This window comes from Pantherophis guttatus, chromosome 4 (genome assembly GCF_059756535.1).
Source record: "Pantherophis guttatus breed Tessera chromosome 4, ASM5975653v1, whole genome shotgun sequence".
Lineage (NCBI taxonomy): Eukaryota > Metazoa > Chordata > Lepidosauria > Squamata > Colubridae > Pantherophis > Pantherophis guttatus.
The window spans coordinates 108,585,033-108,599,858 of NC_142066.1; the positions used below are offsets into that span (position 1 = coordinate 108,585,033).

At 39.8% G+C, this 14,826-nt stretch overlaps 1 protein-coding gene and 1 long non-coding RNA gene across 9 annotated transcripts in view; both read right to left on the reverse strand.

Moving 5' to 3' along the window:
- CMC1 (C-X9-C motif containing 1) overlaps positions 1-14,826 on the reverse strand; it is a 148,459-nt gene that overhangs the window by 73,743 nt on the left and 59,890 nt on the right. The gene's annotated exons all lie outside the window — the stretch shown is intronic.
- On the reverse strand, positions 1,835-11,615 carry LOC132710169 (uncharacterized). Its single transcript, XR_009620942.2, has 2 exons — positions 11,084-11,615; positions 1,835-5,459 (listed from the first exon to the last, which is right to left on the reverse strand). It is a non-coding gene; the product is annotated as an uncharacterized LOC132710169 (long non-coding RNA).

Genomic DNA, 14,826 nt, shown 5'->3' on the forward strand with positions numbered 1-14,826 from the left:
AGGGGCGAGAGGACCGACCCTTGCGGCACCCCGCATATGAGGGGCCTTGGGGTCGACCTCTGCCCCCCTGTCAACACAGACTGCTACTGGTCAGAGAGAAAGGAGGAGAACCACTGCAACACAGTGCCTCCCACCCCTAACTCTTCCAACCGGTGCAGCATGATACCATGGTCGATGGTATCAAAAGCCGCTGAGAGATCTAACAGGACCAGGACAGAGGAGCAACCCCTGTCCCGAGCCCTCCAGAGATCATCTACCAATGCGACCAATGCCATTTCCGTGCTGTACCCGGGCCTGAAGCCCGACTGGAATGGATCCAGATATGACATTTCATCCAGGTGCTGGGGGAACTGAGGCGCAATAATGCTGGTAAATTATTTTATTCTGTGAAGGGAAACAGATTCTAGAATCAGAAGTTAACTGAATGAAGCTACTGACCACATTGAATCTATAGGAGTACTAGTTGGCTGACATGCTTTGTATTTACTTACTGGCCAGACAAAAACTGATTGGATGACAGTTATTTTCAAACCTTAGATCACAAATAGATAGACATGACTGGCACATAGTTTCTTGATGTCCAAATAGATATGGAAGTACTCAAATGCAGATGGATATCTATCTTGGGTATATGTTAAACTGGATTGAGAAAAACTGGAAGGGAGAAAAATAATATACATGTGAAAGCCATCAAGTAGGCTTTAAGAAAAGAACAACACTGAACCATAAAACCAGAACCTTACGAAACCAAATTCTTTTCATTTGCCAACATCATCATGTCACTATCTCACCCTCTGTAAATCAAGGTCATTTCCCCTCTCTCAAAGTTCAGTTCTTTGATGCTGAGATGTTGTCTATCCTTTTTATATTTTTAAAATAGCGTAAAAATATTTTTAAAACAAGCCAAATAAATTGGTTTTCCTGTGTGCAATTTATAGAATTAATCAATCTATGGCATGACACAAATAGACATTATAGTTTTAATTATGTCTTACAATTTATCATTCAACAATCAATTCAGTTAAAATAAATTCCATGAAGGGATTAATTTTCCAATATCTATTTTTACATTTCAAGCTTATCAAAGTTCAAAATAAGATATACATTAAAACTAAATGTTGAACATGTGACACACTCCAGAATATCATTGTATATATGTATTCTTATACATTAAATAAAATCCAACCACTACCTATAATCAAAGCATCACTGACAAAAATCTTAGAAGGTGCTGTGCAGTTTATATAAAGGGTTTACAATTTTACTATTTAAGAACTAGTCCTATGGAGGTGTTATCTCACCATTTATATTTTCTTCAACACTTATGATATTGCTATCACACTCTTAAAATAGGAAAACATCTACCATGAACCAGAACAAGCTTAAAGTTATATTCTCCCACTGCGACATGGTGTGTGTGTGTGTGTAAATAATATTATTATCAGCCTGAATCAATCCATTGCAGGATGGAAGTCTCATCACTGAAAGTTATGGATTGTAATATACCACACTGATCCAATATGGTTTGGCAGATTGATACTTCTTGACTTCCCATTCTAGGGCTGAAAAGGTAGGGCTGACCAAAGTCAACTAGCCAGTTTCTGTGCTTAAGAGTAGTAGAAACTAGATCTCCTATTTCCAGCCCAGCAACTATTACAGGTATATCTCTCTTTTTTTCTCAGTCACATATATTCACATTTTTAAAGCTACCATTCAATAGAGTCACAGGCACTGAAAAATATTTAGGTATTGTGCAATATGTTGGTTATTTGAATCATCTGATTGGAAAGACATATAGAAGATGTTGAATTATAAAAAAAACCCAATAAACATGTTCATTTTTAAAAAGATGTTTTAATACATTGTAATAATTATGTTGCTTTGAGTATTATATATTTAAAAATAATATGCTTATGGATATATGTAACGATGCAAATTGAAAGTACAGCAAACATTGAAAAGACTGTTCCACATTTTAGTGCAAAAGCTATTTGTTATTTCTGACACAGTACAAAAGGCAGCTTCTCTGTAGATAGATCATGGTTCAGTTAACATCACTGAATATCTAATACCTCCAACTCAATTAATTCTCACCTGATTAAGATCAGACTGATATTCAAACTAAATCAGGTCTCCAGTCAAGTAGAAATCAATATTTCTTATTTTACTTTTAAATTATAGCAACAAATAAAATATACACATCATCAGTGTGCCAGGAATGGCTTTCCTAGCCTGGCCCACTATGGCATGCATAACAGAGCTGATTAAAGAATTATTCTAATTTGATCAGGAACATATAGTAAAGCAAGATCAATCTAAATATGGCAAAGTAGATAGAAGTAATTATGAAGCCAGCAAAACACTGACATATGGCATTAATTTTTCATATATCTGATCATGTATTTGCATTCACAATAGTATGTCCCAGTCTGTGCTAATAATTGCGTACTAAATAATGAACCTTTCTTAGTAAGACCCCTATAGCAAATTGAATACATTTATCTTAACATACCCCTTCAAAGTTTGGAAAAACATGTTGACAAAGTATGTAATGTTTTAAGAGGATAGGAGACAGATTAAAATCTTACTAGAGGGGAGATGTCTTGTGATAGCAATATACTACAGCATCAGATAAAAGCGAGTTCAAACCACACAATGAGAAAACTGAGTATGTTGCAGGTTGTCCCATTTCAAGACATGATTTAAGGACATATAATTCAGTTATTTCACTGGAGCTAAAGTGGTCTGACAAGGAGGGGGGAAAAAAATCCCAGGCTGCCTTTAAAATACATCATGTCAAAAGTTGTGTCTTTGAAACACCAAGTGACTTGCAATTTCAGGCAGTCCTCACTTATGACCACAATTGGGACCACAATTACCATTAGTAAGCAAGGCGGTTTTTAAAATAGTCCCATCTGATTTTGCAACTTTTTTTGCCACAGTTGTTAAGTGAATATTTGCAGTTATTAAGTAAGCCATATGGTTGTTAAGCAAATCCAGCTTTTCCCATTGACTTTTCTGGTTGGAAGCCAGCTAGGAAGGAACCAGAAGTTGGCAAATGGGTCATTTCCGGCCTCCAGAGGGCTTCCAGGGGGTGGGGAAGGCCGTTTTCGCCCTCCCCAGGCTCCTAGAAAGCCTCTGGAGCCTGGGGAGAGCTAAAAATGGGCCTTCCATCCCAACTGAAGTCTACAAATGGGATGTTTCCGGCCTCTGGAGGGCTTCTGGGGAGGGGTGAGGAAGTCCTCGCCCTCCCCAGACTCCTAGAAAGGCTCTGGAGCCTAGGGAGAGTGAAAAACGCATTGGCCAATAGTTCCATAACCAATACAAATAGGACAGGTGAGAGTGGGCACCCTTGCCTTGTTCCTCTGGCGAGTTGTATCTTGTCTGTAACTCCATCATTCACTACCACTAAGGCAGAGTTCCAAGAATATAATTGATCTATTATACCTTTAAATTTATTTCCAAACCCCATTCTGTCTATTACCATCTTTAATGCTTGCCAGCTCACACAATTGAAGGCCTTAAAAATATCTAACGCTAATATCCCCGCTTTAAGCTTAAGATTTTTGATCTCGTGAATTACATTTAACACTCTTCCAACCAAATTATGCATTTGACGGCCCATTACAAATCCACATTGATCTTCCCTTATATAATTACTTATAAAATTATTCATTCTTCTTGCTAAAATAGTTGAAAAATTTTTTGCATCTTGATTTATTAATGATATTGGTCTGTACGAGTCTTCTGGGGAGGGGTGAGGAAGGCCGTATTCACCCTCCCCAGACTCCTAGAAAGGCTCTGGAGCCTAGGGAGAGTGAAAAACGGGCCTACTGGACCCACTGTGCCAATAGCAAGAGTTGCGCGGGGGGTCGCGAGCGCATGTGCGGGGAGTGGGGCACATCGAATTATGGGTGAGGGCACGTGCATGCACGACCCTCCTGCGCTCCCCCGGATTTTGGCACACAATGGCAAAAAGGTTAGTCATCACTGTCATAGACCATCCACAGGATTCCAGAATCAATTAAAATATATATGTAAAATCTTTTGTATATTCAAACAACACAATGAGAAGAAAACTGAGTAGGTTCTTTTGTACATATACAAAATGTTACAAGATTACTAGCAAGCACTGGCATTTTTTTTTGAGCTCATCGATATTTTAATTAAGGAGTCATTATTGTAGATCTTTCATAATTTAGGTGCTCCCTCAATGTCCTTGTATATGCGAATGTCCTTCCTAGGACACAAGGCATTCCTTCCTGGGTTATTTTGAGCCACTAGAACAAAGTCCTTTCTCATGTGCTCCAGATAGATTTGCTGTGATTGCAGATAGAAGAGAAAAATAATGTATATGTCTATGGAGCTACTCAATCATCCAGATCATGGTTGTTTTTTCATAGCCTTCTGTGACAAAAGAGGAGAGTGAAAGTCTGGTCCTAACAACTCTACCGTACTATGGACATGGACAACTGTTTTTCTTGACTCCCTTTGGCCAGGATCTTACTTTAACTTTATCAAAGTAAATTTTGAAGATTTTTCTGAGAATTCAAACAATTGCACCTGTTTTCAAAAAATCTCTCACAAATTATACCCAGCTATATCTTAAAAATATAAGGGATTTGGCACCTCAATGCTCTACCACAAGGTGGCAAGTATGATATAAAATATTGGGTGATATATGATTCCAAGAATCTCATTTCATTTTGAGCTGAAAATTCAGTCAGCTGAAAACTCACTACAGCTTGTCTTGGAAATGTTCCTAGTTTACTTCATTTGCTTTTCTGACAATTTCCAGATGATACACAGTATATACATTCCCTTCATATCCTCCTTTTTAGTAGGTTAAACAGACCCATTGGGGTAATTGTTCTCAAATACATCATATTACAGACTCTATTTCCTCACATCCCATCACCCATAACAAAAAGGCGTCTTTGTCAAGAAGCAAATTTAAGTTATGTGGCAAATATAGACCTTTTAACTATTCAGTCTTCTTTTTTCAAAAGAATAATTATCTCTGGGCGGGAAAAGATACATTTCAGTTTTGTTTCCTGCCTCTGTATAAAAAAAAAATACTTCTTTTCACCACAAGATGGAGATAAAGGAGATTAAACTTTGTTGTTGCATCTGCTTTTAAAATGTTTTTGTGCTTTAAAATTCTGCCCAAACAATCATTTTGGACTGAGCAAAGAATTCTACGATTCCCATTTTTTTTCATGAACATATATTTTCTGCTCATATACAAAGATGAAAGGCATTCCATTCACCTAGACCTGGAGCTCTTGCCTCACAATCAGGAGGTTGTGAGTTCAATCCTAGGTAGAGGTAGATGTAGGGTCTCCTCCTAGGGCAGGGAGTTGGACTCGATGACCTGCAAGATCCCTTCCAACTCTGTTAATCTGTTAAATCTTGTCACTTAGTTGAAATGGACAGCAGGCCTAAGCCTAATAGGGCTTCTGGGAATTTAAAGAAAAAAGATAACATAATTCTTTCACAGGTTTTTGAACTCAGATCAAGAATCATCCAAAAGACAAGAATGTAATTTAAATTCAATTAATTTACAATTAAATTCAATTAAATACAAAGAAAGTATGAAATGTACCTTTTGATTGACTGTACATGTAAATTCTCCAGTGTGTCCACCACATATGTTTAATATAAAACATATAAAATCATTTCACTATTTACTCATGCTTCAGGAAATCTGGGAAATGGTAGTCACTAAAATGTTCTATTCTGTGTCATATAATCTGTAGTTTGTTCAATCTCCTAAAATTGATGTGGATATCCAAGTTAAGTCCCTATACCTTATCAGTAGGAAAAGACTGTTGGAAGCATGGAAGCTTCCGGCCTAATATGGAAGCCATATTAGGTCAGAAGCTTCCATGCTGCCAACAGAAATCACTGATACCAAGTCCGATCTGACTCATATTGGTCTCCATACTGAGAGTCGATTGAGGATATGCTGAATTTTTAATTATGCTATTGAATAGTTCAGATTATGGAAAAACAGTGTGTTTGTGTAGATTACATATAATTCCATCAGGCCAATTCTATCAAATAACTGGGATAATATATTTTTTGAATGTCTATCCAGGACACATCTCAAAAACTAAGATTGACTTGAAAGAGCAACACAAGTGTGTGTTGATCATAGCATATGAAGCTGAACAAAGTCTTCAGAAATTACGTGATGTGGAATACAAGATCCATGACCATATTTTTAAAAATATTATAATTTAATATCTTAGCTTTTAAGCATTAATAACAAACAGTCCTTCCAACACTGTGATTCTTAAAAAGAAATTTATTCATTTAAAAGAGTTATAGGTTACCCATCTTAAGCAACTCTGGGCAGCTCACAATTAATTGAAATTGGACTGATCTTATATCTACATCTTATAGAATATAACTTTTTATTACTAAATTTGTATTTTTTAAAGTAATGGCAGTATTTCATCAACACAATGGGAATAAATTTGTTCAATTTTACCATGAGCATTGTTTGTGAAGAAAGTATCTATATTTTGGAAAGAATTGTGCATGTTCTTTTGGCTTAATAAGAAAGCAAGAAAATCTGTAACAAGAAAAGTTCTCATTAAATTTCTATCTGTTTTCCTCTAGCTGTAAAAACAGCAGAGGAAATTATTCAGGTTTAATGATTATGTTCATCCGTATCCGTCATTCCCTACATCACTCAATTTTTCATTCTAGGCAGAAATAGGTTTTTGGAACCTATTTAATTTAATACAAGTGCTGTCACATTTTTTGTATCAGGCTGGACTCGAAACAATGAGGCAAGTAAACAAGAATTAAGGAACTTCTGATAGCTAGATTAGAACTTTAGTACTTCAATAAGTATTAAGTAGTAAGTTTTAAAAGCTATTAAATATTACAATTTTAAATTTTATTACATCATTTTCTCCTGGTCATTCTGCATAACAAATAATTTGGTGTGTGTGAGAGATATAATTTTCACCTGTTTTTTTATCCACGTAATGGCTCGATATTGTACCAGGATGTTTATTTTTGGCTATATGAGAATTAATTTTCATGTATATTTTAGATCATATAAATCAACATACCTAAAGGATATCCTATTGAATACAAATGATTAGTTATTTAGATGCTGAAAATCCTTTATCTGATAGAATGTGGTCAAGCATATTGCCTAAGAATACAATGCACATCATGCCAGGAAATAGTGAGGAACAAGATTAAATGGCAGGATTAAACTTTCGGATTAATAGAAACCTGCTTATGAAATGCCTATTTACTTTGAATTAATTAAAACTCCAGGACCAGATAAATTGCAAGCTAGGGCACTGAAAGAACTTTTTGATGGTCTTTATTAGGACTATGCAGCAATCCATATTTGAGTGTATATGTGAAGTTCATATTGAGAGCAAATCTCGGGGGGGGGATTTCATTCTTTAATAGACTATTCCAAGTAATTAGGCAGCAAAACGAGATACAGCATATTGTAATGGAAAAGGTAAGGGGTTTGTTGGTTATTCAGTGAAGAAGGTAACAACTACCTGTTGGTTACCATTCTGCTTTCAAACAAATTCAGCCTTGTTTTCTTTTCACAACCCCAATGAGGAATGATTAAATAACTATTTTGCCTGCCACTCTTTTTCTTCCTATTCATTACTGCTAGGGCTGGACAGCTCCATACTTATAAAGGAGAGAGCTCAAGATATTACAAGCAGGAAGACTTGCAAAAAAAAAAAAAAAATACTATAGCAGCAACTATTCCTATATTCTGGCTGCATACACAGTCTATCTTATAAAAGAAGCTGATTTTGCTTCATTGTCAGTCAATCAGAAGAATGCAGATGGAATCCATATAGTGAGCTTCTTTTAATCCAAATGGACTTCATTTTTCTGGAGTTCTTTGAAAGAAGGCAAAAGAAATGGCAATGGCTTCTGCCCATCTCCCGGCTCACTACAGATACTTCTCGTTTACATATGGAAGGCAAATACTTTCCTTTTTCCCTTTCTCCTCTAATTATCCTTTCTCCTCACCTTCACTTTTGTTCCTCCATTTCTGTTCCCTTCCTTTCTTCCTCTCTGCACTTACCTCTTCTCCCTTCCCTCTTGCTATTCTGCTCATTCTTTTCTTTTGTTATATCTACTGGAAGTGTGTGTGTATGTGTGTGTGTGGTTTTGTGTTTCCGAGAAAATGAGGTCTGAGAATTATTTGTGCAGCAAATGCAGAAAGAGGATGATTTAAGTCTATAAATGGAGTGCCTCCTTTTCTGAGAAGTCATTTTAACTAACAGCTACTAATTCAATTGCCACTGGATTTTTCATTTTACCTATTGTTTTTCTGGAGTGCAATTTCTATGCAGTTATGTACAAATGTATAAGTGTATCACATCCACACATTTATTCAAAAACAATCTTCAGGTTTGTTTTCAATTAGAGTTATTAATCAAGTGGACAATGGAAGCTGGCATTATGCAGAATTTTTTATGCATGTATATTTGAGACAGAGGGAGGGAACCTTTGGCTAATCCCTACCAATTACATTTGGATAATAAGACTTCAGAAAATCTTAGGACTATTGGTGAAGGATAGAAAAGCATCCTGGAAAAAGAAAAAGACAAACCATTTCCATATTGTTGGCAAGAAAGGCAAAAGTCCATTCTACGCACTCACCTGTCACTGAGCTTGTCTCAAAGGAGAATTTAGTCTTTTTCTTTGGACTATATAAGATTTGTTCGGGAGTTTATATTGCTAAATTGCTTGCTTCATATACAACTAAACTAGTTATGTATAAATATATGTACTAATGTATGACAGTTTGCAGACAATTTATTGTTGCAAGTTTATACATAATACTATTACTGGATTTATACATCTGAAAATCTAAAAATAATTTAAATATGTTGGGGTTTAGTAATATTGTAAACTTGTGTTAATTTGTGTATCAATACATGAATATTCCATACAACCAAATTCTATGTGTTCTATTTTAAAATATGTTGTTTTATCTGAGATAGACCAAAATAATTGGCATATTACACCTCATTCTGCTAACCCTGTTCTAGGTGAGCAAGCAAATAAGGAATATAGAAGCTATTTTAAAATAGTATAGCACAAGTGACAATAAAGAATCAGAATTTGACAAATACACTATATATCTGCATTTCACTTACAAAAATTAAAACAGGAAAATTATTGTGGCTACTGAAAAAAACACTGTTTCATGACATATACTGATTTTTGTATGAAAGCTACTCAAGAAACATTTTATTATTATTCCATTTCTTAGGAAGGTGAGATTGGAGACTTGAAACAAATCCCTCTCTGTGTCCTGATTGAGGAATTTCCTTTTCAGAATTATTTGAATTTAGTTTGATTGCCTTTTTATGTGCTTTTAGATGATTGTTGAAAAATTATACTATTTAACCAAATTTTGATCAAGGCTGACTGAATTATGTTTTCTCCATGCAAAGTATGCATGTTATTCTTTTTTATGGTATTCTATCTATTGTGTACCACTTTGAGCTTTTGATAAGTTAAAGGTGTGGTTCAAAAACAAATCTGGATGATAGTTGATACAGTGTTTTAAAATGTGCGGTCAGCAGACAGCTCTTTTGAATTACTAAAAAAGCTATTCTTCATCTGTCAAATAAACATTTTCCAGGAAAGATATAAGAAGACAATTGTAATATAAAAAAAAAACACCCATTTCTACTGCAAAGTAACCCAAGGACAATGTTTAACAACTGGCATTCCATATAAATATTTCATATATATCACTATAAAGAATATACTTAGATTCTTAGTAAAATGTATTATCCAAGTATTAACCAAATTAACCTGGTCTATAACATGAAAATAGGAACCTAATGATTTAGAATACAATAAAGCACTAATAATTGTTTTCATAGTAGCTGATTTATAGCAAATTCCCTCATTTTCTGATTTTTATTTCTTTGCAAACAATTACTGGTATGTTTACTTTCTGCCACTATCATGAAAACATACCCCTGCTACATAATTTTTAGAACAGTGAAGTGGCATATACCACAGTTTTTGCCGATATTTCTATTTTCAGTTACATGTGCAATATTAATTGCTCAGAGACAAGTCCTCAAACAAGCAAAACAACAACAACCAGATAGTGTAAATAAGTAAACAAATGCTATGCATGGATGTACAAAAAGTACAAAAATCAATGAATATCATTTCTAAAAGCCAAATTCTTTATGGACATTTTTTTAAAAAATTTGATTTATATGCCGCCCTTCTCCGGAGACTCAGGGCGGTTTACAATGCGTTAAGCAATAGCCTTCATACTTTGTATATTTATACAAAGTCAGCTTATTGCCCCCACAAACTGGGTCCTCAATTTACCTACCTGAGAAAGGATGGAAGGCTGAGTCAACCTTGAGCCTGGTGAGATTCGAACTTACAGTAATTGCAGACAGCTGGTGTTAATCAGAATGGTATCAGTCTGCTGAGCCACAAGGCCCTATTTAGGGTTATTACAAAAACTCATTGACATTTTGCTTGCAAAGGAAAATGAATGCAATTCAATGGTAAAGAACCTGCTTGATATATATACTATTCCAGGTTTTATATCTCTTCCAGTAGTTGTGACAGCTAAAGGAAAAGGGAGGCAAATTTTTAAATGTGCAGCAGCTGTAGTATTTTCTGAAAACCATGTAAGGCTATAGAGAGTAGGATTAAAAACAGCTGATATATTCTAATAATTGTGAGTTTGGAAATATACCAATGTTAGGATTTCCATAATTTGGATAAGGTAAGACTTGAGAACATTGATACAATATGTTTTCATACAACAGAAATATTTTTCATCATGGTAAGCCAAAACTCTCCAATATTTGTTCACTGTTCACAGACATGATAACTAGGTGATACATTAAAACATGACCTAGATTGCACTATAAAATTTAGTGCTGCCATCTCTGATACATTTGAACACAGTCCATAGTTGTAATAGACCCATCATTACCATTACAAATATCATGAAATCCTAGATCCTAAACCAGTTCCCTTTTCTTTGAAAATTTAATAATAATTATTATAGACTGTGAGGCAGTACCTTGGCTTGGTGATTAAGACGCTGAGCTTATTAGCTGAAAAGCTGACAGCTTGGGTTCGAGACCTGAACATTGCAGGATGGGATGAGCTTCCATTACTTGCCCCAGCTCCTGCCAACCTAGCAGTTCAAAAGCAAGCAAATGCAAGTAGATAAATAGGTACTGCTCAGGGGTGGGTTTTACTTACCTTTGCTACCAGTTTGCTCGCGCATGTGCGCTTGCTTCGCTTGCATGCGCACCCTGTCTGCGCATGCGCAGAAGCTTCTGGGCATGCGCAGATCGTATTTGACGATGCCTGGATGGGTTGGCAGAGCCTCCCACTACCGCTGCTACCGGTTTGCCCGAACTAAGGCAAACCGGTAGCAACCCACCACTGGTACTGCTTCAGTGGGAAAGGTTACTGTGTTCTGTATTTTTATGATGGCCACATTATGACAGAAATGTCTGTCAGACAGTGCAGACTCCCACGGCTGAGAATCGGAGATGAATACCACTGCGAGACTACAGGGCCTCTCATTTTTCCCACAGTGCGGCATATACTTGCTACCTCTGCTTGTATGCTTGCAAGCGGCAATCTTCTCTGCTTCTCTCAGGATGCTGGTGCAGGCACCATACATCACTTGTCGGGGTTGAGCAGGGAAGCTGCTATTATGCCACTCTCCCTCACTTCCCTGAGCACAGAGCCGAGGCTGTGCACTTCCTTGCTTGGCTGGCCACTGGCAAAGAGCCACGCGATTGACAGCCACTCTGTTGTGGCTCCGTTACCGGAGCCTGGGTCATCGTCAGGAGAGGACTCCGAGAGTGAAGGGGAGGAGTTGGCAAGGCCTCCCTCTCCAGGACCCTCCTCTCTGGCAATGCCTTCGGTGTCCGCCGAAGGGCAAGAGATAGGGCCGGGGCCAAGCACGTCCACGCAGCCACAGATGGACAGTGATGAGGGTAATGAGTCTTGGCTGAACCCACGCCAGCGTCGCAGAGATAAGCGCGTGCAACAGAAGAAAGGGCATGCCCGAGATTAGGCTGAGTCACTGGACCACACCCCACAGGATATAAAAGGGAGCGTGGTGGCCAGTCAAACCTTGTGACGAACAAAGCTGAAAGCTTCCACGCCATTCTGCATTGCCGGACTTTTGTTTTAAGACTTTGCTGGAATATCTCTGGACTTTATTAATTCCGTAATTATTGAGCTGCTTTCCTTTGATGTATCAGAAGTGGGAGAAGTTATCTCTCCTCTTTGTAAATAATAAACTCTTGGCAGGCAGCCACTAGGTTGTTGCCAAGTTCCGTTATCATAAGGAAAAGGATTTTGCCGGCTGGTTTGGTCTTTAACTCCTGAACGTCTGTTGGTGTGTGTGCGTGGGGTTGGGGACAGAACACGCTCAATGCCCCATGCAGCATCGCCCAGCCGCCAGTAGGGACAGAGTGGCGAGCCCAGCTTGGGCTGGCTGGTTGGAGCAGTGCTGTAGCCGAGGCCCCTGCGCTGCAGCTGAAAGAGAAGGCCCCATGTTGGAATCTATGAACCAACAGATCAAGGCAGTGGAGTACTCAGTGTGGGGGCCCATCGTCCTGAAAGTGGGTGAGATCGAAAAGGAGCTGCGGAAGAGTATCAAAAAATCTTTCACGGAATTCATCAAGGTCAACGTTGGTGATTCGCGGTGAGCATAACTTTAGTTGGGCCATTCAAGCCGCCACTGCAGGGCCAGCTGCCTGGCGCAAAACATTGCTCAAGCAATGGCAGGGTCCGCAGGAGTCATTCCTGCCCCAGCACAGCGAATTCCAGTGGGCTGGATGCAGGTGAGAAGGGCCTGGCTCCGCAGTGCTTCCTCGCTCAATTGAACTTCATTCAACCTTTATTCATTCAACATGAGGATCTTCTCGTGTGACACCTTCTCTTTCAGATGCACTGTGGGGGCCTCGGCTGCAGTGCTGCTCCAACCAGCCAGCCCAAGCTATATTGGCCGCTCACCAGTGGCTGGGTGATGCTGCATGGGGCATTGAGCGGCTGTTGGCCGCATGGCTCTGCCAGTGGCCAGCCAGGCAAGGAAGTGCACGGTCTCGGTTCTGCGCTCGGGGAAGCGAGGGGGTGGGGCGTGACAGAGCCTTCCCTGCTCAGCCCTGACAAGAGATGCATGGTGCCCGCACCAGTGTCCCGAGAGAAGCAGAGAAGATTGTTGCTTGCAAGCAGACAAGCAAAGGTAGCAAGTATACGCCACACCGTGAGAAAAATGAGAGGCCCTGTAGTCCCGCAGTGCCTGCCATCGCTCGACTTGGGCGGAAAGAACAGGGAGACTCAGGGAGTAGATTAGGTGAAGCTGGATGACTGTGGAGGGGGGATCATGCTGCTCAGAAGCCGCCCCCGCCACTGCCAGATGTTTGGATGGTTCGGCTGAAGCACAGATCGCTCCCTCCCTCTCTCTCACACACACACTTTCACAAAAACAGAGGTTGGAGAGATCTCTTGCTCTCTTTTCCAAGCATCCCATGTGCACACAGACAGCCCATTTGAGGAAAGGTCACCCATGGCTGGGGGTGTTTCCTGGCAGGAGGAGGCGGGGTGCAATGGAGCCACCACGGCTCTGCTTGTTTAGTGGGGGTGGTCCTGGCTATAACGGGTGGCTTTGTTTTTTTTTCCACCATGATTCCACTGCTTGCCCCACCCACTGCCAGCCAGATGCCCTCGCTTCCTCCAAGCACTTTTTTGCCTACCTGATTTTCAACTCCGTCACGTTTTTTGCTATCGTATGCAGGAAGACAAAAGTTTGTGGGACTAAAAAAAAATTCAATCGATTCCAACTTCACAAGATTTTTTTTCTTTTGCGAGAAGTTGAAATTGATTGCACTTTATTTTTAGTCCCACAAAGTTTTGTTTCCCTGCACACGATGGCGAGAAATGCGATGGATCTGGAAATCAGGTAGGCAAAAAAGTGCTTGGGGAAGCGGTGCCAGCAAACTCTTCTGCCCACAAAAACCTCGTCTTTAACCGCTGACACCAAAAGGCAGAGCAAGAGCTGCCAGTAAGAAGCCAGTAGGCCTGGGAGTCTGGAATATCCTTTCTCCCCCGCCCCACCATTCTCTAACTGCCACACTCCCAAATTACAGTGAAAGTGAGGGGCAGGAAGCCCTGCCATGCCTGGCAAGGAGTGGGGGAGAAGAGGCAGCAAGAGGAGCTTTGTCTCGCTCCACATGCGCCAATGAAAGGCAGCGGCAGCCTGGCCGCTTCCCTTCCCTGCCCTCTCTGGCACTGGAAGCCAAGTGTCAGCCACACATCCAGTGGCCCATGCAGAGATCAGGTAGGCCACGGCAAAGGCAGGCAAGTGGGCTGGGCTGTGTGGGAGGCAGCTAAGGGAGAAAGATTCACCAGGCAGAGATCAGCTGGGCTGCGGGGGCCGCAGTCAAGGCAAGCAAGGGAACCAGACAGTAGCAGCAGCTATGCCACAGGCGTAACTGTAGGCATTAGTCAATGTGGGCGGGGCAAGATAAGGAGTGAGGGGCATGGCATGGCCAGCCAGCAATTTAACAACCAGTTTGGCTGAAGTGGTGCAAACCGGTTGAATCTCACCACTGGATCTAAGGAAAAACCCCCAGCTTTCCCAGCTGTTTGAGAAAAAGTCATTTGCCGCATGGCCCAGCCTGTTCTGGAACTCTGGAGATCTTCAAAAGGTGAGTGAGTGATTGATAATAGGGAGTTTATAGAAGGCCGAAGCAGCCATGGGGACCCCGAGGAAGGGAAGCAAGCATGAGATATCTC